The sequence below is a fragment of the Choloepus didactylus genome, chromosome 19, assembly GCF_015220235.1.
Source record: "Choloepus didactylus isolate mChoDid1 chromosome 19, mChoDid1.pri, whole genome shotgun sequence".
In the NCBI taxonomy this organism is placed as follows: domain Eukaryota; kingdom Metazoa; phylum Chordata; class Mammalia; order Pilosa; family Megalonychidae; genus Choloepus; species Choloepus didactylus.
The window spans coordinates 46,976,395-46,999,314 of NC_051325.1; the positions used below are offsets into that span (position 1 = coordinate 46,976,395).

General features: G+C 42.5%; 1 protein-coding gene across 8 annotated transcripts in view; it reads right to left on the reverse strand.

Annotated features, from left to right (window-relative positions):
• PTPRT (protein tyrosine phosphatase receptor type T) overlaps positions 1-22,920 on the reverse strand; it is a 1,173,155-nt gene that overhangs the window by 976,535 nt on the left and 173,700 nt on the right. The window lies entirely within an intron of this gene.

The following is a 22,920-nucleotide window of genomic DNA, read 5'->3' on the forward strand; positions in this document are numbered from 1 at the left end:
AAAATAGAATACAGGTTACCAGGGGCCAGAGTTGGGGGAGGGAACAAAGAGTTAATGCCTAATTGGTACAGAATTTCTGGTTTGGCTGACGGAAAAGTTTTGGTGATAGATGGTGGTGACGGTAGCACAACACTGTGAAAGTAATTAAAGCAACTGATCTGTATATCTGAATGTGGTCAAAAGGGGAAATATTAGGTTATATAGATGCTATTAGAATAAAAAATTTAAAAAAAACACCACAGAACTGTGCAACACAAACTGTAATGTAAACTATGGACTATAGTTAACAGTACAACATTCTCTCATCAACTAAGGTACCATACAAATGCAAAACGTTAATAATGGGGGAGTTATGTGGGAACTTGAATTTTTTCCATAATTTTTCTGTAAACCTACAACTTCTCTAATAAAAAACAAAAAAGAAATAAGCCTATATTATATCTATGGGCCAAATGATTTTTGACAAGGTGCCAAATACATTAACTGAGGAAACAAAGGTCTCAAACAAATGATGCTGGGAAAACTGGATAGTCACTTGCAAAAGAATGAAATTAGACCCTACCTCACACTATATACAAAAATTAATTCTAAATAGGTCAAGGACCTCAACATAACAGCTATAATCATAAAATTCCTAGAAAAAGAACATGGGGGAGAGAGTGGGGGAGCTGTGAGACATGTAACACAACAAAGTGAATGGATCCTGTAGACAGCATTTTGAGTAAACTATGCCAGAAACAAAGGCAAACACTATAATGCCTCATCAATATGGAATAACTACAATGTGTAAACTCAGAATCAAATCTGAGAGCACAGCTTATCAGGGGAACACTTGTTGTAATGGTCCCTTGATTGTGAGCTCTTGCAGCAGTCACATCTATTCCTGAACTGTAACCGTTATCTCCAGATTCTGAGACACTGATCCCTTTGTATATAACCTGATCGATCCCTGGAACTTTGGGTATCTGTGTGACATCTGAGGCTGAATGTCAGTACAAGCACATATAGCAACTGTTAAGCTGAAAAAGAGTCCAGACTTCAATTAGAGATGAATGAAGCAGATCTAGTGAGGACTAGAGCAAATCGGGCCAAAAGATAAAGGACAATCCTGACTGTGTTTTAAAACTTCAACTTCCAAGTGAGACCAAGGGAAGAGATGTTTATCTGGTGCAGGATCTATATTCCCTAAACAATTTAACTCATACAGTTTGTTCAAATACCATAATTACATGGAGCTTTGAATAGGAAGTGAGACCTGGTAGGTTTGTACAGGTTAGTGTGAAACAGCAACACATCCCAAAGTAACTTGGGCAGAGAATAAAAATATATTTGCAGGGCCCCCCTGAGAAGCTGGGGGAAAATGGGGAAGTGTTGGGCTGCCTCACCTGGATTGCTGCTGATGTTCTCACAAACACTGAGGACTGACGGTTTGATGTGCCGAGACCTCTGTCTTGGAGCTTGCCCTTACGGAGCTCGTACTGCAAAGGAGAGGCTAAACCTGCTTATAAGAGTCTCCCCCTAAGTACCTCTTTGTTGCTCAGATGTGGCCCTCTCTCTCTCTTCAGCTAACCCAACTCGGCAGGTGAACTCACTGCCCTCCCCCCATGCGGGACCTGACTCCCAGGGATGTAAATCTCCCTGGCAACGCAGAATATGACTCCCAAGGATGAATCTGAACCCAACACCATGGGATTGAGAACATCTTCTTGACCAAAAGGGGGATGGCAAAACGAAACAAAATAAAGTTTCAGTGGCTGAGAGATTCCAAATGTAGCTGAGAGGTCACTCAGGTGGGCACTCTCACATACTATATAGATAACCCCTTTAAGGTTTTAGTGTACTGGAATAGCTAGAAGTAAATACCTGAAACTATCAAATTGCAACCCAGTTGCCTTGACTCTTGTAGACGATTGTATAACAATGTAGCTTATAAGGGGTGACAGTGTGATTGTGAAAACCTTGTGGATCACACTCCCTTTATCCAGTGTATGGATGGATGAGTAGAAAAATGGAGACAAAAACTAAATGAAAAATAGGATGGGATGGGGGGATGATTTGGATGTTCTTTTTTACTTTATTTTTTATTCTTATATTTACTTTTTCTGGTATAAGGAAAATATTCAAAAAATGGACTGGGGGGATGAATGTACAACTATATGATGGTACTATGAACAGTTGATTGTACACCACAGATGACTGTATGATAAGTGAATGTATCTCAATAACATGGAATTTAAAAAAAACATGGGGGGGTAACCTTCATAACCTTGGATTTGGTAGTCATTTCTTAGATATGGCACCAAAAGCACAAGTAACAAAAGAAAATATAGATAAAATGGACTTCGTCAAAATTTAAAACTTTGTACATCAAAGGACACTGCTGAGCAAGCAGAAAACATCTACAGAATGAGAGAAAGTAATTGTGAACGATATATCTGATAAGGGCTTAATACCCAGACTCATAAAGAACTGCTACAACTCAACAACAAAAAAGACAAACAAAAAATGGGTAGAAGACTTGAACAGACATTTCTCTAAAACAGATGTACAAATGGCCAGTAAGCAAATGAAAGGATGATCAACATCAATGTCCATCAGAGAAACGCAAATCAAAATCACAAGATACCTCTTCACACCCATTAGGATAGCGATTTAAAAAAACAAAAACAAAAACACAATAATTGTTGGCAAGAATGGGAGAAATAGGAAAACTTATATGTTGCTGGTGGCACTTAGAATAGTAGAGCCACTGTGGAAATCAGTTTGGTGGTTCCTCAAAAAACTGAAAATAGAATTACCATATGACCCTGCAATCCCAAAAGAATGGCTATATACTCAAAAGAACTGAAAGCAGGGACTTTTCAAACAGATAGTTGTTCACCAATGTTCAAAGGAGCATTATTCATAATAGCCAAAAGATGGAAGCAATCCAAGTATCCATTAACAAATGAATAGATAAACAAAATTTGGCATACATACAAAATGGAATATTATTCAGCCATAAAAAGAAATGACATTCTGATGCATGCTACAACATGGATGAAGCCTGAAGACATCATGTTGAATGAAATCAGCCAGGCACAAAAAGACAAATACTGTATTATTTCACTTATATGAAAAACCTATAAGAAGAAAACTTCATAGAAACAGAGAGTAGTTAATAGGCTATCAGGGGGAGGGGGGTCGGGGAGCAGGAAGAGGGAGGTATAGCTTAATGGGCAGAGTTTCTGTTTGAGGTGATATTGGTGACGGTAAAACAATATTGTGAATGTAATTAATACTACCGAATTATACACTTAAAAGTGACTGAACGGGAAATGTTAATTGTATATGTTACTATAACAAAAAGTTTAAAAATTAAAAGAATATTTAAAAGATATACAAATGGCCATAAGCACATAAAAAGATGCTTGACATCACTAGCCATAAGGAAAATGCAAATCAAACCCACAAAAATACCATTTCACACCCACAAGTATAGCTATCATTAAAAAAAAAAAAAAGGCCTAAAATAGGTGTTGGGGAAGATGCTGATAAATTAGAACTCTTATACATTGTTGGTGGGAATGTAAAATGGTACAAAAACTGTAGAAAGCATTATGGCTATTTCTCAAAAAGTTAAATACAGAATAACCATATGATCCAGCAATTCCCCTCATATATATGCCCAAAGAAATCGAAAACAGTGACTCAAATAAATACTTGTACACCAAGTTTCATAGTAGCATTATTCACAATAGCGAAAAAATAAAAAACTGAAGCAGAAAGGATTTTTCTAACATCTCTGGATGTACCAGGAGCTATCACGTTCTGTGTTTAATTTAATCCTACACTCCAGTTGCATACGAGTATTTCCACTCAGCAATTGAAGGAACAGCAGTTCAGAGAGGTTGAATGATTTACCCCAGGTCTCACAGCCTGATTCAAACGTAAGACCCCTATCTCCCAGTCCAGAACCCTTTCCTACTAGTATCACCTCTACTGTAAGAGCAAGCTACCTCTCACCGACCGGAGGAGTAAGAAATAAGGGCAGCTCTATGACATAGCGATCATTCATCTTCAGAAAACACCACTCCCAACTGGCTAAATGATTTGGAAAATAATAAAATTAGATCCCCAGATCACAGCACACTCAGAATGAATTCCAAATGGATTAAATAATCAACTAATTAAATGCAAAAAGAAAAATGTCAAAACTTCTAGGGTAAAATACACAAGTGAGTCTCATGATCTTAAGATAGGAATCCATTTTGAGGATGACATAAAACTCAAAAGCCACATAGGAAAACTTGAACCAATTTCACCAAATTAAAAAAAATTGTTTTTGTGTTACAAAATATACCATAAAAAAAGACTTAAAAACAAATGCAAAATGGGAAAAAGCATCTGCAACTAATATGAGAAAAAGTTAATGTTCTTAAAAAGTGAAGAGAGCCTATCAATCAACAAAAAAAGTGGAGTAATCCAAAAGAAAGTCTGGACAAAAGATCTGAACGACCAATTTATGGAAATACTCACACAAAGCAAATGAATAAGAAAAATGCAAAAAACTTCCAGGCATTCAAAATTTCAAATTAAAAACAATGAGATGACACTTTTAACCACTGGATTGGCAAAGATTAAATATACATTGTTATCAAGCATTTAAGGAGCTGGGAACTCTTACAGAATTGTTGCAAGTGGACACCGTCACAACCCTCTATTGAGAAATTTCCCAATATTTACCAAACTTCAAATGCACGTTCCTTTTGACCCATATTCTCCACGTTTAGGGATTCCTTCTACAGAAAGACACACACATGGATATGGGTACAAGGTTTTTCATCACAGCACTGTTTGAATAAACAAATTATTAGAAATATCCTAAATGTCCTACAACAAATACTGAGTAAATCACAGCATATCCAGACAACAGAATACGATCTAGCCAATAAAAAGTGAGGTACATCCATATGAACTATTGTGGAAAAGTACTGAAAAGGGAAAAAATGTAGAACAGCATAAATATTATGATCGTTTTAAGAATACGTGTGTGTGCGCACATGGACATGCACAGGCGTGTATTTACATGCATAGAAAGAGGACTGCAAGCACAGACACAGGCCACAGAGGTTTCAACAGACAGGGAGAGACTAGGGAAGACTCACTTTTCCCTTCAGACATCATCCTGCTATTTACATTTGTACAATGAGAGCCTGTTACATCCACATCCAGAAAAGATATTTCTATAACAAAGAAGAAAAGTATTCAGCAGCCATGATTTGAAACAGAACAGTTTTGAAAATGGAGAGCACTTCCCTACCCCAGGCCCCGGGGCCCACTGCCCACTGCCAGCAACGAGAGCAGCCTGTCCTAAGCCTGCTGAGAACCTGAGAGCCTGTTCCCTCCTGGGAGGGGAGGGGTTATATGGCATACATTTATTTGTGATTAAATTAAACTCGATGGTGTTCTGATATTTTTAAGAACCCATTTTGAACCAAAGTTAGAAGCGGCACTGCCATTTATATCTCAAACACCCAATTTAAGTTTCATACTTTTAAACCTCTATCATTCTTATCTTTACAATACTCCTGCTAAGGATGATGATACCTATTTCACTGAAGAATCTTAGGTGCTCTCTATGGGTTAACTGAAGAGCCAGGTCTATTGGGCAGTAAAGCCCAGGTCCAGTCCAACACCAGCCCTGAAGATGACCAGAGAAGCCCCAGCCCACTGACAGAACCAGATTCAAAGATACTGCACAGAAACCACTTACCTGGAGTATTATATAACCCCAAAAACCCACAATAAATATCTATTCAAAGGAAACTGTAAAATACTGAAGAAGTAAGCCAACAGAGAGGAAACACTCCTCTCTTACCAACCTCAACTCTCAAAGTCCCCCAACAGAGAGGCTACAGAGAGAGGTCCTAAGGGAGGGAACTCCATAAACACACCATAGTTTGATTTGTTGAAGGAACTGCAGTTCTAATAGCTGAGCCTATTGCTATAGGAAATTCCACTCAAAGGCAAGAACCTGCCCATTTTTGCCCAAAGCCCAAACTACAGCCCACCCGGCACCTGCAGTCCAAGAATGGATTTGAATTCAGTTGGAGGGAGTGGGTCAAACTTCCAGAAGGTCAGAGGACCAGGCCAGGGGGCAAGTTCCCTGCTCTGTTCTACCCTGGCCCCGTCGAAGCAAGAAGGCTGTGAAAGCTGGAGTCTGGGGATCCCAATGGATCCTGGCCAGAGTTCTTTTAAACCCAGACTTAATTGAGGAGAGACCGTCAGGGGATTCAGATTAGAGAAGCATCTTTACCACATTTAAACCTTAACAAATGCACTCAGCCAGAACCAGAACTAATATAAAGTGGCTTAAACAAATTAGGGTTTTATTTTTTCACATAACAAAAGAGACAGGAAAAAAACAGCTGCTGGCATTGAGTCAAAGGCTATAGCCGTCAGTCTGGGATTTGCAATTTTCTTCTCCTCATGGTTCCCTCGTGGTCACAGTTGACATGTGAGCTGGCCGGGCATGCCTCCCTTTTAGGGGCTTTCACGGAAGCCTCACCCAACAACTCCCCCTTATACCTCACTGGCCAGAGCTGTGTCACATGATCACTCCTTCCTGCAAAGAAGGCTAGGAAATCCAACAAATTCAGGATCCTTTTAGAAAGGAATAAGGGAAGAATGAATACTGGGTAAGCACCTAGCAGAGTGTCCCATCAGATAATTTCTAGGATTAAAGTGTGAATTGCTCAGTGCACTACCCGGAGGCCTATAAGCTTGGAAACTCTCTGAATTGGAGGGAAATTCTCACAAGGAAGCCAAATAAAACTTACACTTATGGTCATCTGTAGCCTCCCCCAAAGAGTCTCATCCTTTGTCCTCCTGAAGGCTGGATACCAAGAAGAAACTGAGGCAGGACAACACCAAGTATTAATAGGCCTTAAAAGGATTCTGTTTCCTTCAGTTGAGGCTCACAGGCCAGTGAAGGTTAACATGCAGCACCAACCTAAGAAGTAATTAAGGAGGTCAGGTTGTTTATACCACGCCTGGAGAAGGAGTTGTTTCCTAGAGCTGAGCAGGATGGAAACGGTGTCTCTGGAGAGTCTCACTGGCTGGCCACAACTAGAGGCAGAGTCGAGAGGACCTGCACCACACTGGCTGCCAGAGAAGCAAGGGAATGGCAGATCCCATCAGGAAACAGGGTGGAAGCAAGGAGCAAAGATAGAATCATGTGGCATCAAGCCCCAAACGGGGCAGCCCGAGAGCTGGGAGATAAAGGGTATAAACAGAAAAGGTCCTGGCAGATTGAGATGAAAACAAAAATAGAAACTTTTAAAAAGGTTATTCCAACATTACCACCTCCCCAATGCTTTCCCTGACTTGCACAAACATAGCCAACCTCTTTCCGTGGTCCCAGATCCTTTGTTAGCACCTGAATCGGCAGATAATTCACGTGATGACTAGTCTCCCACTAGACAGTAGGCCTCTCGTGGGGCATATCCTCACCTTGCCATTCCTGACAGTTACTAGATACTTTATAAAAGTTTGCTGAGTCAAAGTAAGAAGTGTTAGAGATAAATCTCATCACACATATGCACCCGCATAGAATGCCTCCTAATGACAGAGTGCAATTCCAAAGTGGAAAATGCACAGTATCAACAAGTTAAATAAACCAGGGAAAAGAGCCCATCTTTGGGCATTAATGATGAAAATATTAGCATCACTTGGTTATTTGTGGTACTTAACAGTTTTCAAAGCATTTAAAAATGGAGAGGCCGTGTAATTTGCTCTGCACAATAAAATGAGGCAGAAGTGGTGTACCTGTTTTGAGTACAGGTCTCAAGAGTTCCTGCATATTTTTACTTGCTGTTCCATGAGAGCATACCTGGCCTAGCATGCTGCAGGACGAGAAACATGTGGAGCAGGGCTGAGCCATCCCAGTCCCAACCTCTACCTCTCTTCTGAAGTTAACCTAGATAATCCAATAGTTAGCCATCCCCTAAACATGTGCGGAAGCTCAGTCAAGATCAACAGAGATGTCCAGCTGACCCTCACTCAGTTCATCCAAATATGAGCAATTGTTGCCACTGAGGTTTTGTGGTTCCTTGTTACACAGCATTATTGTGGCATTAAGTAGTGATACATTGCTTAATAATAGACCTTCAATTTTACTTACAGTGGGGATGTACTTAGCTAAAATATATTTCCCAGTTTCCACTGCAGTTGAGTATGACTACCTATGTCAGTTTTGGTAAATGAGATTTTAAGCATACATCTTGTGTGAGATTTTTGGTAAGTTTCCTTCAATAGAAAGGAGGAGTCCTTTTTTTATTTTTCTCCTTATTGCCTCCTTCTGGACTGCAACCTTGATGTGATGAGTGGAGCTCCAGCAGCCAAGAAGGTCCACTGATGACCTTGAGGATGGATGCTACTCAGTAAGATAGTAAAAAAGAAAGATAGAAAGACCCCGGTCCCTGGGGACCCTGGGGGTGCCATATCAACCCCAGAGCTCCTACCTATACAATTATTTTACGGAAAAGAGAATAAACTATTTTGTTCAAAAAAATAAAAAACAATAACAAAGAGGCTCCTAGGATTGGAAGATGCCTTCACAACAGCTGATGGAATTCCCAGGGTAAGGCAGGAGTCCTCTAGGTAAGATCCCTACCAAAGGGACCTCCAGCCTCTTGCCTAGGTACATCTTGTGCTCAGGAATTTCCTATCTGCTGGAACAAATCATGGTATTTTTAGAGGTCTCTGACCATTTTAGAGTTTCCCTTCTTATAGTAAGGTATAATTTGCTTCCCAGACTTTTACCTACTGGTTCCAGAATATCTCTCAGGAACCCACAAAACTCTCTTATGGAAGTCAATCAAAATTCTATCTACAACTATCATGTCCTCTCCAGACTTCTCTCCTGGAGGCGACCGATCACCAGACTTCAGCATCCCCTCCTTTATCTGGGGTCCCAGTCCTTCCTCTTCTCTGGGCACCCCTCTTTGGGGAGACTTATACTGCCTTTACAAGAGTGATGCTAACAATTATGGAGTCACTGTACACAATATGTGCCTTCCCAGAAGAAAAGGTACCTCTCCAGTTGGGTGTTCAGCTTGCCAGAGTACAGTTATATACTCCCTAACTACATACATATCTCATTTACATTATCTACACAGCCCCAATAGCATTGAAATTGCCAATTTCTGGTCAAGGGATGAGTAACAAGGTATTTTCTGGAATAAATATCAGAGCCAGGTCTACTCCCTTTCTGAGCTTCCAAGGAATGGTACACAGTCCCATCATTTCCAGCCCAATATGATCCACCTCTTTAAGAAACACAGGGACTACTTTGTTAAGAGGAAATGAAAGGCTCTTACAAGATACAGACCATAATTTTCTGAATTAAGATCTTTGTTTTCAGTGAAACATAAAAGGGAAGCAAGACGATCAAATCCTGAAGCAACAAGATTCACTGCATATGCCCTTAAGGTATCATACCTGTTCCTGCACAGCCCGTTAAGCATCATAGGAAAGAGAAGTCACCCCACACACTCACCATGCAAGCACTAAATTATAAGCTGCTCTCCTCCACACGTGATTGAACTCAGGATCCTTCAGATCCTGCAAGACAACATGGGCATCCCTTCTTGGATTTTCCCTTTCGTCCTTGCTTTGCCCTTTGAACTTGATGCACGGCAATGTTTCCCTAGAAGCAAATTTGGTGCCCGCCCTACCCCCAACTTCCCTAAACTGGCACAGGTAAAATACACTTTCTTAATTTAGTTCTACAAGTTTCCACAATCTAGCACTGCTCTCATCCACGGTTTATCCTAGTCCTGAAAGAAAGAATGGAATGTTAGAAAAATAGATCCCCATTTAAAATTGCCTGAAAAGGTCTGATATTTCAGGCAAGACAAGCTAGGGCCGTAAAATATCCCTAAAGGTAAAGGCCCGGTGAGAAACCCTCCCTCTAAAGGTAAAGGGAGACTCGGAAGTGCTGCTTCCTTTGGCCTGAGCACCCTATAGCTGAAGGTGAGGTACAGATCCCTAAGGGTTGACGGTGCAGTGAAGCAAATCTGAATCAAACTTATCAATAGCAGCAAGGGCTGAACCTGAGAAACTCTCCAGTAAATCCAAATCTGAGAACAAGAGCACTGAAATCAGAGGCAAACCTGGGGGTAATCGGTGAAATGGGACAAGAGGGAGGCAGTAGGAGACAAGGGAGGGTCCAGAGAGTCAGGAAGACACGGGGCCGAGCTCCTCACAGTCATTCCTTTAAGCATCAGCCCCTTGGTTCCCACCCAAGAAGAAAGCTGTGCCTCTTCAGGCCACAAGCAGGGGAGGCTGAGGGAGGGGCAGTCTTCCACCTGTACCTCCTCTCAGCGGCCTGCACGCAGGTGCAAGTTTGAATCTCATATCCTAACCATGAGATCTGTCTTGTCACCAGGACCCTGCTCCTTCTACAATTTATTCCATCTTGTGACTGATTGGAACAAGTCTTTAAAAAGCCATGATGGTACAATAGTCACGCTGTCTGGTCCCGACAGCTCCAAACAAGTTACAGGCCCAGAAATTACATGGAGCATCTGTCCATCAAGTGTCTCCATGGTACACCAACCACGTGTGAGATATAGTTAAGTCATGCGTATAGGTCACCAATGCGGGGCCGTAATTGGGAGTGCTTCAGCCTTCCACTAGCATCAGCAGCAGAGACTTTGGAATCGTACCCAAGGATGAGGGCTTCCAGAAACAAATCAGATGCATCATGTAGCACTTCATTCTCCTACTTTCAATGGCCATGCATTCTGCAAACTGGCTCCAAAAGACCAGGAGCCATCTGTGTCTTGCCTTTCATTCTGTGGTAGTTTGCATTATTATTCAGAATGCTTCACTGGCTGAGGTGTATATCTGCCACCCTCTAATGTTAGACTTGGCTATGTGACTTGAGGAGCTTCTCCTCTGGAGAAAGAGTACACATTCCTGCTTTAGTAGCAGGAGGCTTGACCATGTGGGTTTTGCCCTCCTTCCTAATGGAAGATCATACATCCCCACCCACCACCCACCCCACCCCAAACTCAGGAGTAGTTATGTGACTTCCTTTGGCCAATTAAATGTGGATATTCATGCCTCATGTCCAGGTGAAAACTTTAAAAGCCAGATCATGGTTTGCCAGGTCAGTCTTTTCTCTGTGCTGCAGACCACCTATTTCCCAGATATAGGCTGCCCCATCAGCCTGAGTATCAGATTAAAGGCCGCATAGTGTGTTGCCACAGCCAATTCATGATGGATATACAGCATGGATTGAAAACAAACTTTTGGTTTTGTAGTTTACTGAGATTTGGGAACCGTTTGTTATATAAGCATAACCTGGCATATCCTAATGAAAAATACCTTCCTCCTTTTTTTTTTTACTCCACTAATATTTACTGAGCACCTACTATGAATTGAGGTCTTTTGTGCATTGAGCACCTACCCTGTGGCAGAAACTGGGATGGAAGAAAGTGAAAATTAAGAGAAGTGCATAATGGGAAGACAGAGATGTGACACAGACACATTTTCCCACACTGTGGCAGGAGTTCAGAGGAGGGGGTTGCTGTCTGTACCCAGCTGTAGGGGGGGACCACACAGAGAAGACGGGTAAATACGATGCTCCATAAATACATAAGGTTGACTGAATAACTCAGACTTGGGAGCTGCATGTCAGAGGAAGACTGGGGGTGGGGTGGGGGTGGGGGGTTTCCAGGTAAAGAAGACAGGAATTGCCATTCCAGTTAGCAGAAAATGGGGACAGGCCATTTCAGGTAGAGAAAGATTTCATAAGCATTGACATGAATATACCTCTGTTGTTAAGGAAAAGCAAGTCATTCAGTGAGGCTTGGGGAGGACAGATAGGAAGTCAGAGAAAAGGATTCCAGAGGTCAGGTTGGCAAGAACCTAGCAGTCCACGCCAAGGAGGTTTGATTTGGCATTGGGAGTTACAGGGAACAAATGGAGGCTTTTCAGCTGGGGAGTGAAGTGGGCTTCCTACCATGGGAGGGGGTGATGGGCAAAGGAGAATGTGGCTGGGTTTGGCATTAGAAAGAGTTCACTTTGGGTAAAATGAGACTAGAACATGTAGAGCAGCAAATCTCAAATGGAGGAAAAGAACAAGTGCATAGCCCATCTCAGATCCGCTTCCCTGGGAAACGGATTAAGAGAGGTGAGATCTGCAAGTGGGAGAGGTTTACTGGGGAGTGCTCCCAGGAGCATCATCTGCAAGCGAAGGAAGGATGCAAGATGTGCAGAGGAATAAGACAAGCTGAGATGCAGCTGTAACAGCAGCCTGGGCCAATCATCTAGGGATTGTAAACCTTGGACGACCTGTCCGAGTTGTCTTGAATTGAGGCAAGGGATCCGACCACTGCATCCCCACATCAACCAGTCACTGGATATGGGCTACCCTAAGGGCGGGTGTGTAATACTGGGTGAGGCATGTCCTTGCCACAGAGGGCAAGTGCTCAGAGGGACTCGGCTGTAAGCTGTCAGCTGCAAACCCTCTCAGCTCTGGGTGAATGAATGAGTGCTTCGGTCCTGAAAGGGGCATCTGGGAGGCATACCACATAGCCACTCTACACCTTCATGGGGGACAACACAACCAACACTTACTGAGTACTTCCTGTAGACAGGCATTATGCTAAGTAATTTACTCATATTATATCACTTAATCCTCACACAACCCTTGTAGTCATTTCTATTATTACATGCAAGAAAACTGAAGCTCAGAGAGGTTCCATTATCTCCCGGAGTGACTACAGGATGGGACTGAAACTCAACTTCAGCTGTGTCTGCCTCAGAAGTCAACATTCCCCCCTGGATGCACTGGGGTTTATCTTTGAAAGACCTCAACATCTCAGTACAAAGGCCACATGGGGGGCAGACGAACTAAACGGACTATCCACCGGGCTCTGGAGAGAACTCCAACACCCTTTCATGGGTTCTCAAACACACCTGGGGTCTGAGCAGCACGAGTTTGACCTCCTGCTCAATCTTCTCTGTTCCCATCAAGGCTGAGCTTGGTTTGGAGGGCAGCAAAAGTAGGGCTCAGTGAAGACTGGCCTGAAATTCGGGACGGGACATTCAAAAAGAATCCCAACCACGATGACTGGGCACTGCCCACATGCTAGGCCCTCCACAGACATACTTCCCTTTTTCATTCCCATCTTACATGGCAGAAATCTAAGGCTCAGAAAGCTCAGTTTCTTGCCCAAGATCATACAACTGTATGTGCTGGATCCAGAGGTCTGTTCTTTCTCCCCTGGATCTAGACCATCAATCAATTTCATTTTTCAATTGCACTGTCCACATTTCAAGTGCTCAACAGTCCCATGTGGTTAGAGGCTGGATCCGCCACATGCCAGGTAGCTCAGGGAGAGAATGTTTCCATCATGGCAGGAAAGAGCTCCTGGGGACTCAACACGGCCTCACTGATGATCCAGATTTTCTCCGTGCCCCTCTCCCACTGTCCCAAACCTTTTCACAGGAAAATAGTGGCAAACAAACCTAACTCATCTGAGGCGGAAGAAGGCAAACCATTTTGTACCTGTTTGCGTTCACTCGATAAAAAGGCAAAAGCTAATGACCGTAGTTCCAGGAAAGTCCATGGGGGGCTGGAATCTCCCTCCACAGCCAAGGCCAGCAGGAGGGTCTGTACTCTTCAGTCAGGCCTGCGCGCAAGGAGGGTCTGCGCATGTCATTGCGTCATTGCGTCATTACCATATCCCCTCCCCCGCCCACCTATGGTTCCGGCTCCTCATTTCAGGAGAACGGCCTACATTAACCTGCCAGTAAAGAGGGAGGCTTTTATTCTATAATAATAATAATAAATAAAAGCACAATAGATGCAGCTGGATGTACAACTCCCTTTCTAGTCAACTTCCCCCAAACACAAATGGGTGATGTGTGACATAGATTTTCAGGGACCTCAGGCGTCCTTGCTCCAACCCTCCATCTCTGATAAAATTCAGGCCTAGCCGTTGTGCCTTTAAACTTGAACTAACTTGATGAAGGGAGAGAGGAGGGAAGCACCTGAGATCTCCCAAGGAAGGCTGCAACTATTTTCAGATACCCACGGAAGTCAGAGCAATGGGTATATTTCTTACATTGTACCCAAATTTGCCTCCTTGTGACCACCAACCCATTTCTCTTGGGTCTATGCTTGGGGACCCAGAGAACAAAACCAGATGCACACGACAGTCATTTTGAAAGTAAGAGTTGCATACCCTTGAGCTTTTTTCTCTTTAGAACATCTCCAGGTCTCTCCTGGTTCTCTCAAGTGTGGCTTCTGGATGGCTCCCTGCTTTCCATGCCTGCCTTGTGTCACGAGGTCAGCTGCACCTTGCCAGAACCCCCCTGAGAGGTGGACAGCCAACCCGAGCCCCAGGCCGCAGACCGGTGGGACCGGACTCCAAACCCAGGGTGTAAAGGAAGGCCTCCTGGCATCACGCCCCCAGCGGCTGCTGCTGGGAACTGCGCAGGCCCCCACTGGCCACGCCTCCCAGCTTCTCATCATAAAGGCCAGGTTAGAGGAAGGAGCAACGTTAATTAGTTAGAAATTGAAAACTATTACCAGAATAATGGAAAGATGAGTGAATGCAAAATCCCTTTCTTTCACAATGGAATTTACAAAAGAGAGATTAATAAGGTAATTTTACCCCCAAATCTACAAGGAGCTCAGCAGATGCAGCACAGAGAAGGGAAGGTAGACCCAGATGCTACTAGAATACTGGAAGGAGGGAGGGCGACTGAATTCCTTCTCTCCAGGACTTTCCTCTGGTGGTGGAGGAGCAGGTTTGGGGACAAGGCCATGGAGGGTAGCAACTGGCCTGCTGCTCCCAGGGCAGGATCCGAGGTAGACCCCAGATTTGCCACACCCCACCACCACTACCACCTGGGCACTACCTCCTACAAATCAGCCGGGTGGTTTCAGGTGTGTGTGTGTGTGTGTGTGTGTGTAGGACTCAGCCTCTCCCTGTACCATACAAGGGTGGGTGTGTGTGGGTGTGTGTGTGTGTGTGTGTGTGTGTGTGTGTGTGAGACTCAGCCTCTCCCTGTACCATACAAGGCCAGGCAAAGAAAAGTCAGCTTTCTGTGTGTGTTTGTGTGTGTGTGTGTGTGTGTAGGACTCAGCCTCTCCCTGTACCGTACAAGGCCAGGCAAAGAAAAGTCGTCTTTCTTTAATCTCAGTTTTACAAAGGATGAAACTAAGGCTCCCAGGAGTTAGGGGACATGCCCCAAGCCTCACCGCTGGGAAGAGTGAAGCTGAGATCCAAAGCAAGGCTTTGAGAACTCCTTCCCCTATGCCACAAAGTGCAAAAGGCCACATCCACCAGAGCCATCTTTCAATGCTTAACTGAGCCTCTGTCCAGAGCGCACACATTCCCTGCCCTGGAAATCCAGCCCATGGAACTGGAAGGGCTTTCAAGGTCACCCAGGCTGGTCCACTCACTGTGCCAGCATGGAAAAAGTCAGCCTGAGACGAGGGTGGGGCAGGGGCCCTGATCCACCTATTGGTTCCTCTGTCTCCCACTCTGCTCCAAGCACACCTCCACACCCACAATTCTGAGCAGCCTGGAAAGGAAGAGAGAGAAACACCTTCTCCAACTTAGAGACAAGAACCCCGAAGTTCTGCTACTGGGCAAGCCATTTAACCTCCTGGAACCTCAGTTTCCTATCCATACAAATGGGGATAAAGGCAGTACCTACCTTACCAGGCAGCTGGGAGGATTAAATAGGATGATTTAATCCTAGACCTCTAGTTGGCTAGAGGTCAGCAAACTTTTTCTGTAAAGGACCTAATAATAAATATTTTAGGCTTTGTGGACTATACAGTCTCTGTTGCTCTGCTGTGGTAATGCAAAAGCAGCCATAATTAATACATAAATGAAGAGTGTGGCTGGGTCCCAATAAAACTTTATTTCTAAAAACAGGCTGTGGGCCAGATTTGGTCTGCAAGCCTCAGTTTGCCAATCCCTGATGTAGGCAAAGTAAGTGGCATATGCCAATTCTCAATGAAAGATAGCTTTTCTAACAATAGTCAGACCCATTGTTAGTGATGGTGGTATTACTATTATTATTATTATTATTATTATTACCATTACTACTCAGTTATTTTTCAAGGTAATCCAACCATAGGAGGTTCTTGGGGCTGAGCCTCATATACAAACGTTACTGATATTATCTGTCACGTGTGGATCCGTGGGACCCCAAGCGAGGCTGCGCAGCTCAGAAATGTCCCTTTAGGAAGCACCTGGTGGGGCTACAGAGGAAAAAAGGTAAGACTCCACACTCCCCACAATAGTCAGAAGGCAAATGAACTTTCCAGAAGATAGAATTAAATAAAACTGAAAGACAACGTCTTCACTAATAAATTTTTTTTTTTTTAATTAAGCCTTCACTTCAGAGACTGTCCCAGGGGCTCAGAAACTGAAAGAGAAATAGCCCCTAAAGCAAAAATCTCAAAACCATGAATATAGATGTTACATGCAAATAAATTCAAAGCAGAATGAAAAAGGTCAAGAAACACTAATGCTCAGCCCCTCTTGGTTACCAAACCCAAGGGATTGCTCACTTAGGCCCTACCCTGTCTGAGCTTTGTAGGATCATCTGTTCATCTTTGCCTGTCTTTTCAATGCCTCCCCAACTCCCAACCCCAAATTTTTCCTCAACATGTCCATCCCTCCTACTCTCAAAACTAATAATAGGAATAATGTTGCGATTAGCGGACTAGCTGCTGGCACTAGGGAATTTACAAAAACAGGTGGAGGGCCAGATACTCCCCGTGGGCCGAATGGCCACCAGGCTGGAATTTTCTGGCCTCTGTTCTAGAGGACAAGGGTTCTTTCGAACTCACCCTTTCCTTTGCTAGCTAAACATATTAGGGGCTCGGTGATCCTTTTGTGGAAGGTTGGGAGGGGATTTATGTTCAAAAACCGGATAATTAAAGATAACTTCTGAGGCCTGATACAGGTAAAAGAAGGGGCCACCAGCACCGGCCCCTTTCTCCTCTGAATTCTCTGCTCTGGCACGGGGGGCGGGGCCGCGGCGAGGGGCGGGGCCGCGGCGAGGGGCGGGGCCGCGGCGAGGCGCGGACTTCACCGAACAAGCAGACTGAGCGCCGCCCCAGGCTCAGCTGTGCATACCCGCACGTGTGCGCAGACGCCTACCCACACACATGCGCTCTTAAGAGTGGGGCTCTGTATCAGATTGGAGGCTGATGTGGGGGAGCAGGCGGGTGTTCTCTCCTCGGCGCCCCACTCTCTTTACTCTTCGCCCACTTGGCTGCTCCTCCCCGCCACACCGAAGTTCAAAGAACCTCACGCAGTTTAGGAAAACTGAATGTGGTGTCCACTGAATAAGGCTGACTACGCTTCTGTGTCGAATCTCTCTTCCCACACTCACAGCAGCCCACCCAGTTGAAGGAGAGTCCAGATAAGACACATTTATTGAAATGGCATCAATGTAACTTAAAGGAATAATGTTAATTCTCCGGTCTGGAAGCTGGGAATCAAAAAGGCCTGTCCTAAATTACAAATGTACGCTGGACCCTGCCCGGGACCACCAGTTACAGACAATCATTCCCACTGCCCTGGAGTGCCTGTGAGTCTGCCACATATGGGGCCAGGGGCCCAAACCCAAGGACAACGGTAAAGGGACTGGAAGAAGGAGCTCCCAGAATGCTTCCTTCTCAATCAGCAAAGGAAAAAGGACATTATATTTTGTGCTATAACCTGCATTATAAAACTGAATGAACTGGTCAGGTGGGTCACGTTACCTTATTTTTATATTGCCCCTCCCTCTCAAAAAAGGACCTGACACATAATATTTAAATAAATGCAACCTAATCCATATTATTCCATATTATTCAATTTTGGTGGAGGGGTACAATTCTTCTCAAGTTTCTTATAAAGTTATGGTGTATGGGGAGGGGCAGAAGGAACAAAAGGAGAACTCATTTTGTTTTTAAGAATTTACAAAAACTAAACAAGAAAATAAATTCCAAAGATTAAATCATGCAGGTCATAGTCTATGACCACACGGAATAAAATTTGAAATTAGTTGTGAAGGATAAAATACTTAAAAATTCAATCACCCAAAACCTCTAACACAATATACTATACTATCGCATTAATGAGGAAGTAGAAAGTGTAATTACAGACTAATTAGAAAAATGGGAAACTACCATATATTTTAGCATGAACTTCAAGATGCAGCCAAAGCAGTATTCAAATGAAAATGCATAACCTGTATTTTTCTATTAAGTTAGAATGAAAATAAATGAACTAAACAATTAACTTAGAAGTTTTTTTTAATTAAGGAAAAGTAGGAGAACTGAATTAATAAGCTAAAAGGAATAAAAATGAATTAGAAATTTTTTTAATTATAGAATTGTTAAATGTATTATCTGATTCTTTTCAAAAGACCATAAAATAGATAAACCTTTGGCAAGATGGAGAAAGATAAATAAGCAAAATGAGGAATTGAAAAAGGGAATCTGGCCACATTCATTGATTCTTTCATTCATTAAGTATGCATTGATTACCTAGAAAGTGCCATGAACTAGTGATACAACAATGAATTAGACAAAATCTTTGCTTTCAGTTAACTTGTTCTAAAGGAGAAAAAAATGCATTTAAAGAAGTAATTGCCTTTTGGCATGTTATGAAAAACAACAAAATTTTATGACATTGTGAAACTGCAGCCCAATAAAATGCACTATTTTCTAGGAAAATAAAAAGTCAAGAACTAGTTTGATCAAATCAATCACCGTTATTTTAAAACTTGAATATTTGTCCAAATTTATGGTGCTATCATAGGTGGCCTTACAGGCTAGCATTGAGAAGCCTTCGGGGAAGAGATGACCCCGGTACCTTATACAGTACTCCACACCAAGAGAAAGGTGGGAGGGTTCTCAGTGCATGATAAGCAGCAGTGAAACCCTGCTACCAAAGTTGACTAGAGTGTTTCAAAGAACACTACAAAACAGCTTCACTTTTGGATATTGAAGCCAAAATTGAATACAAGCCCACAATCCCCGTCCAGAATTCTGAAAGCGTAAAAAGCTCCGAGATCACGTTTCTGAATACCCTGTTTGGAGGCAGTGGGCACACATCCCTCCCACAGAGCCCTCACCCACAGGCACACCAGCGGCAGAGGGAGGCAGGGGCACACATACCAGCTCCCTTGGCCCGGTGGGGACAGCTCTGAAGATTCACCCACACTGTCCCTAGAAGGGACACCTCCTCAAGCTACAGCCACCCTCTGTGGCATTTTCCTTGATGGTCCACCCTCACTGGCGTTCTTCTCCTCCTGGTTGCCCCTTCCTAATCAATCATTCTCACACCAACCCTCATCTCAGGGTCTGCTGCGAGGGAGCCCATCCTAAGAGAGGAGAAACCCTGACCTAAACTTATCTTGCAGCCACACCTGACCCAATATAGCATTTATCTATCCGACTTAATGGTACATCCATGTTTGGCTGCATAAAAATGTTTTTTATTAGAGAGTACTTCCCCAGAATCCACTGTGGTTATTACATAATGTGCACAGTATGTACATCACATTGTCTTCCTAAAATCTAATAAAATATGAATTACAAACACATTTTACCCAAAGAGTTTCAGATAAGGGATTATGGAACTGTATAACATACTAGCAAATCAAATCCAGTATATATTAAAGGAATAATAATCATAACCAATTAGTTAATTAGAAGAATAGTTTAATACTTAGAAATTTAGTTCTACAATTCATAATAATAATAGGTCAATGGAGTAAAACCACATGATCATCTCAACATTTATTCTGGATATAAAAAAAATAACTCTTAGTAATGGAATGCTGTCTCCTTAAAATGATAAAGAATATCTATCTCAAAAAAACAGTCATCATACTTAATAAAACTCAAGAAACATTCTAATTGAATCAGGAAAAAGAAAAAGGATATATGCTATTATCACTACTAATTAACCTCATTCTGGAATTTCTAGCACAAGCAAAAGAAATAAGAGCTAAAAGTATTAAAAGGGAGAAAATAAAAGAACCATTATTTTTAGATGATATTATTGTCTACCTACAAGTCCCAAAGGCATAACTGATAAAGAGATTTCAGTATGGGGACCAGATATAAAATATATGCATAAAAACCACATCTTTTTAAACCAGCAATAGCCAATTAGAAAATACAGTAGAAACATTTAACTATGAACAAAAGACACAAAATGCAGGAATAAACAAGAAATGTGCAAGACCTAAAAAATGAAAATTATAAAACCCTACCAAGGGACATAACACTAGAGATTTGTGTAAATGGCAAAACTTATCTCATGCTTAGATAAGGGAACTCGACATTGTTAAAATTTCCATTGTCTCTAAATTTTAATCTATAAATCCAATGCAGAGCCAACCACAGTCTAAACAAGAGTTTTGGGGAGCACTGGACAAAATTATTCTAAAACTTTTCTGGAAGAATAAACATGCGAAAATACCCAGGAAACTTCTGAAAGTTTAGAGTAATGGGAGTACAGTCCTCTCCAATATTAAAACATACATAGCTACAGCAGTAAAAACAAGAAGGTATCACTGCATGAATAAAAAGACAAATAAATGGAAGTTAGTTAGACCTAAGAATACATGGAAATGTATTGTTCCGGTTATATTTCCTATAAGTAGAAAACATATGGATTATTCAATAAGAGATATGGGGACAACTAGCTATCAACTTAGAATAAACTGATAATAAATCTAGATTCCTACCTCACCTCTCCCATCAAAATTAGTGCTTGGCATATTAAAGATTTAAATAAAAAAGGAAGGGAGGGAGGGAGGGAAGGAGGAAGGAAGGAAGGAGGGAGGGAGGGAGGAAGGAAGGAAGGAGGCACAGAGGAGGGAGAAAAAAAGGAAAATCTCTTTTATGTGCATGAGGAAAAACTTTCTAATTGTGTATTGAAACCAAAAAGCAACAAAATACTGCTAAATTTCACCACAAAAAAATTAAGTGAAAAAAAAACTACTGTGACAAAAAATATAAACCTATAATCACAGAAAAAGAAAACAACCACCTGAGAAAAAAAATGCAAAAAAATACAAAGAACACTTACAAACAAAAAAGAGGAAAACCACCCCAAAGAAAAACATGCCAAGGGTATAACCAGTTAAGTCACAGTAAGGGAAAAAAAAATGCAAAACATCAATAACCATTTGAATATATTTTTCTACCTCACTAATAATTGAATGCTAATTGAAAAGATTTTTTTAATCCATCCAGTAAAAAGTCAAAAAGATTGATGATAACCACTGCTGAGAAGAGAGCATAAAAATTGTAACTTTTAGATGATTGTTTGCCACTATTTAGAATTAAGAATAAAATAGGGAAAACTATATAGGTCTATGTGATTGATTATCAATAAAGAAAATGCCTTAAAGATGTACCCCAAATGGTCAACGGTGGTTGTCTCTGGAGAGTTGCTTACTGTATCCCAGCCACAGTGCTATAACACACTTTACCTGCATTGTCTACACCCTCCCACAACCATTCTGAGGCTAGTTTTGCAGGTAATAACACTTCTTCCTCACTGTTCAGTTCTCTGCCTGGTCCTAAAAGTAGGTAATTTCACGAACGCTTCCTCCCCCGCTACAGAAAGGGTGGAAGACAAGCCCCTGTCCCTTTCTCTATCTTTTGCCAACCCCCTCAGACCAAGCTTCCCCAAACCTAGCTGTGGAGAGCTGGGAACGCCCAGGGCCGCCTCCAGTAAACATGGATGGTTTTACTGAGCTTCAAAAGCAAGGAGAGTCTCCGTGCTCCCCTTGTGTGAAGGACACACTCAGCTCCTCACCCGACCACCTGTGTCTGTTAGGAAACAGAACCTGGAACACTTATTATCCTCTAACACGGTGGTTCTCAAACTGTGGTCTCCGGACCAGCAACCCCAGCCTCAAAAGCAGCATCACCTGGGAACTTGCTAGAAATGCAAATTCTTGGCTTTCATCCCAAATCTACTGAATCAGAAACTGTGGGCACAGAGCCCAGCAATGTGTGTTTTAACAAGCCCTCCAGGTGATTCGAACACATAAGAAAGACTGAGAACCAAGCTCTAACCATTTAACAGTTGAGGAAACCAAGACTCAGAGAACTTACACGGCTTCCTCGGACCATGCAGTCAGTGTGTTGCAGAGCTGGGATATGAACACAGACCTTACTGATTACAAAGCCATATCCTTACATACCATGCTACACTACCTCTTTATTGTTTGTGTGATATTAATTCAGAGAAAACAAATTTTCCTTTAAAAATACAACTAATGTTCTTTGATGTTGCTATGTTTAGCTTTAGAATTGACATTTTAAATTTTATGATGGTGACAACAGAGCAGAAAATTATGCTAATACTGCTCTCATTTAACTTCATCTACAGGTCAAGCATCCTGTTTGGACCACAGGGACAAATCTCCACCGCTTGCCCGAAGGCAGCAGCATCTAGATGCTGGAGAGCACCTAAAGGAGCATGGTTGGCCTAGAGGGATGGCAGAGCCTATAAGAGCCACAAGACTTGAGGGATGGCCATAAGAGCCACAAGACTCACAAGACTGGAGTCCTTGCACAGGACTACCTCTTCTAAAAGAATCTTTTTCATTTGGAATGTCTGCCTGGCTGCTTTGTGGTTCCTTGGGCCAATGTGGTATGTACTGTCATGCCATGTGCTCTAAGGCAAGGGTCAGCAAACTGCAGCCCACAGGCCAAATGTGGCCCCCTGCCTGCTTTTGTTAATAAAGTTTTATTGGAACCCAGGAGTGCTTTCATGTTTATGTATTTTCTGTGATTGCTTTCGTGCCACAATGGCAAAGTTGAGTAAGTGTGATGGAAGCCAGCTGGCCCACAAAGTCTAAAATATTTACTCCCTA